The 4,366-nt window shown below is 41.1% G+C and overlaps 1 pseudogene; it reads right to left on the bottom strand.

Moving 5' to 3' along the window:
- Nucleotides 1-3,308, bottom strand: part of LOC110295720 — an 8,584-nt pseudogene extending 5,276 nt beyond the window's left edge.
- Between the last annotated feature and the right edge of the window lie 1,058 nt (nt 3,309-4,366).

Genomic DNA, 4,366 nt, shown 5'->3' with positions numbered 1-4,366 from the left:
GTGGCCTAGTCGGCTATCATTGGAAAGAGAGGCCCATTGGACTTGCAAACTTTATATGCCCCAGTACAGGGGAATGCCAGGGCCAAAAAGTGGGAGTGGGTGGGTAGGAGAGTGGGGGGGGAGGGTATGGAGGACTTTTGGGATAGCATTGGAAATGTAAATGAGGAAAATACCTAATAAAAAATATGAAGAAGAAGAAGAAGAAGAAGAAGAAGAAGAAGAAGAAGAAGAAGAAGAAGAAGAAGATGATGATGATGATGATGAAGATGGCCTAGTCGGCCATCAGTGGAAAGAGAGGTCAAAAAAATAAAAATAAAATAAAATAAAAAAAATTAAAAAGGACTTAGTGGATTAGTGATACAAAATTTAAGACATTGCCTCCTTCCTTTTGAGGTCAATCCCATGAATTCTTTAGAGACTCAAAGTTTCCCCTTCAGTGCCACGATAGGAACCTTCACTGTCCCATGGCTGTGAAGAGACTCCATGACCAATGCAACTCTTATATAAGAAAATGTAGACAAAAATGGCACTGGAACAGTAACTGAAAGCTTTATACCCTGATTCTCAGGCAGCAGCAGAGGAAAAGACAATGGGCCCAGTATTGGGTTTTTTAAGTTCAAAGCCTACTCCCAGTGACACATCTCCTTATCAAACAATTTATCAGCTGGGAACTAAGGATGCAAATCTATGAGCCCATGGGGGCATCTCATTCAAACCATCACAGTAGCCAAAAGAAGGTCTCAGTGTCTGATCTTAACTGCCTCTAGTTCCTAAATGCTAGGCTAGTAGCTATCTACCACCACACACAGCTTGTGCATGGCTGGAGGTCAAGCCCAGGGCTTCCTGTGGAGTAGGCAAGCGTTACCATTGAGCTTCATCCCCAACCGATTGGTGTTAATCTACGGGTTTTAATTCCTTAGAGCTATATGTGTACTGACAAAACTGTTTCTAGAATACATTTCCAAAAACTAATGCTGTCACTACTAGCATAATGATTGGGTACATGGCACCGAATGTTTCTTTTAATTCACCTAATTATAGCAATTGGGCACGGAGGCACCGCTTGAAAAGTTAGCATTCTAAGCTTGTTATGAATTTATGATTAAGCACTCTTGGAATTCTCCTAGGTGGTATTTTCATTTTTTTTTCTCTCCACGGAAGAGAAATGTATCATACAGAACATTAATTTCATGGCTTTGAGTCCTGGAATTATTCATTGTAGGGCTGAGGCACATTTCTAGAACACAGCCCATGACAGGATATCCTTTATGGTAGTTCTGATTCTACCTCTACAGTGGTTAGGCTAGTTGGCATTCATGACCTCATCAAAGTCAATTCGACCTAACAGTTCTTCTTGAATAGAAATAAGACCCAAGCGGTTGGTGAGGAGGCTGGAATTATATACTTGTAATGTGCAGAGTTGTTACTTGTACCAAAAACAAAACAAAACAAAACAAAACAAAACAAAACAACACTTAGCACTCACAGATTCAAATGTAGTGAAAATAACCCTGTGATCTCATTACTGTGTTTTATGTGGGCCTGGTTAAAGGGACTCTCTTAGTAACTGTTCTATTCCAGTGAAGAAACACAATGACCAAGGAAACTTTTATAAATGAAGTGTTGGATTGGGGGCTTGCTTACAGTTTCAGAGGTTAGTACATTATCAGTATGGTAGTACACATGGCAGTGGGGCACTAGCTGAGAGCTTTACGTCCTGATTCATAAGAGCAGATAGAGAAGCTAAGCCTGGTATCAGCTTTGAAACCTCAAAGCCCACCCCCAGCAATATACCTCTTCCAACAAGGACATGCTTCCTAAGCCTTCTAAGTCTTTTTAAACAAAATTCTACTCCCTGGTGACGAATATTCAAATATACGAGCCAATAGGGACCATTCTTATTCAAACCATCACATTCTACTCTCTGACCCTGTATGCTTGTAGCCATATCACAATGCAAAACTTCATTCAGTCCAACTTCAGAGGTCTTTATAGTCTTTCAGTCTCAACACTGCTTAGAAGTCCAAAGGTTCTTCTGAAATTCATAGCGATTATACACACACACACACACACACACACACACACACACACACGACCGATTTGGAAAGAAGACTGTACTAAACAATGATCAAAGGAGAAGCCTCCATTGTATACTTTTTCTTTTGTCTGGTCATTCAGAAATATGATGTTATCAGCTATGATTGCTATGGCTTGCTACCTCACATTCTTTTTATCCATGTAGTCTCCACAGTCCACTTATCCTTCCACAAATGTCTAAGCCCCCCTTTTCTTATACTGATATACCACATCTCTGAGGCCTGGCTGAAACGCTGATACTCTGAACCATACAGTCTCTTGACTGACGTCACCCATATACCATGCAGTCTCTTGATTGATGTCATCTATTTGGTCCATATCACCATCCCCTCATCACCACATCACATTTGTGGCTCGAAAAAATACTTTGACTGGGTTTTTTTTTTTCCTTCCACTTGTCTCATGACAGGGTCCTGACCTGCTCACTCAAATAACTGAACACAGTTCAGAGATCATTCAAGAACCAAACTACTGGCTACTTCAGACTCATGTCTTATAAACCGACGAACTGCCTATAAAACAGGTCTTTTGAATATGCCTTTGATTTTACTTGCAATCTAATCTATTCAGGCTTTTCCTGCTGTGCAGCACTAGACTTCCCCCAGACAAGGGCTTATAGCAATCTCTTAACTGTGACACCCCCTCCTATAAAATCAATAAGTGGATCACAGACTTCCAATATACAATGACACAGACTATGTATAGTCCATTCCAAAAAGGAGAAAAGAGAGCAGCACAAGGAAATACAGGATCATGGAAAGACCAAAAATCAGCAAGATAAACTCCAAATTCTGTATTTCCATGTCTGATGTCAAAGTACTCTTCAGTACCCCTCCAGCTTTCTTGAAAGCAACATACTTCTCTCTCTCTCTCTCTCTCTCTCTCTCTCTCTCTCTCTCTCTCTCTCTCTGGAGATGGTTTCATACTCTGTTAACAGCTCTCTTTGGCAGGTATTCCATAACTCTGGCATCTCCAACAGCTCAGGGTCTCTAGCACAATCCAAGATTTACCTTCACAGTTTCGGTCAAGTGGCCTTTCTGGGCCTCCATGCAGGGACACTCCTGACATGCATCTGACCTCACAGGCTTTCCTTAGGTCCAAAAGGAGATTCCACAACCCCTTACTTGTATCTTTAGCTCTAAAGCCAGAAGCATGTGGCTGCCACATGTACCAAATTCTGCTGCTTGCTGGAAATGGAACTTGACCCCCATGTTCAGCTACCTCTTCATCAGCTCTCTCTGTTGCCGGTGGTTTCCTTTTACTTCTTAAGCTTTTCTTTAATTCTTTTTCACGCGTTGGAAGCTAAGCTGAGTGAGGTCTTACCACTCCCTTTATTTCACTTAGCACCAGGCTTTTCTTTAAACATGTTATCTACTTAAGCAAAGGCTCTAACATACCTCCTAGCACTTCTTTTCTCTTTAAACTGTATATTTTATATGTCTCTTGGTTCTCCTTGCTTCTTTTCCTTATATATCTGTTTAAGAGAATTTACTAATAACCACATGACACTCAGGTCCAAGCTGTCTTGAAATCTCCTCTGCCAATACAGTTTCTCCAAAACTCTTCAATTTAACCTCCTGCAGATTTTTAAAACAAGGGCCAAAACCAACCACATTCTTTGTCAAAATATCACAAGAGCGATCTGTAGGCCACTTAATATCCTCCCCCTCTGAAACCTTTGAGCTGACAGTGATGGTCCACACTACCCTCAGCACTACTGTCTTCCATTATCCTAAGATGACCCAATAAGCTCTGCTTAAAGCATTCAGCCACTTTTCTAGTTCAAAGTCCCAAAGTCTTCAAACAATAATTGTCCATATTTCCCCAAACAATAACATGGAAAACCTATCACAGAAATTCTCCAGTCTCTTGTGCCAACTTCTGTCTTAGTTACTGTTCTACTGCTGTAAAAAGACATCTTGAACAAGGCAAAGTTTTATAAAAGAAAGCATTCAGCTGGGGGTTTGCTTACAGTTTCAGAGGTTAGGATATTATCATTATGGTGGGGAGCATGGTGGCACACAGGGCAGTGGGGCACTAGCTGAGAGCTTTACATCCTAACTCATAAGCAGCAGGCAGAGGTAGAGAGGCTTAGCCTGGTATAGGCCTTTGAAACCTCAAAGCACAGTCCCAGTGACACCCTTGCTCCAATAAGGCCATACCTCTTAATCCTTCTAATCCTTTCAAAGAGTTCCACTCTCTGATGACTAAACATTCAAATATAAGAGCCTATGGCACCATTCTTATTTAAACAACCACAGGGACTTTA

Source organism: Mus caroli, chromosome 6 (assembly GCF_900094665.2).
Source record: "Mus caroli chromosome 6, CAROLI_EIJ_v1.1, whole genome shotgun sequence".
Lineage (NCBI taxonomy): Eukaryota > Metazoa > Chordata > Mammalia > Rodentia > Muridae > Mus > Mus caroli.
This window is presented reverse-complemented; position numbering and strand designations above follow the sequence as displayed.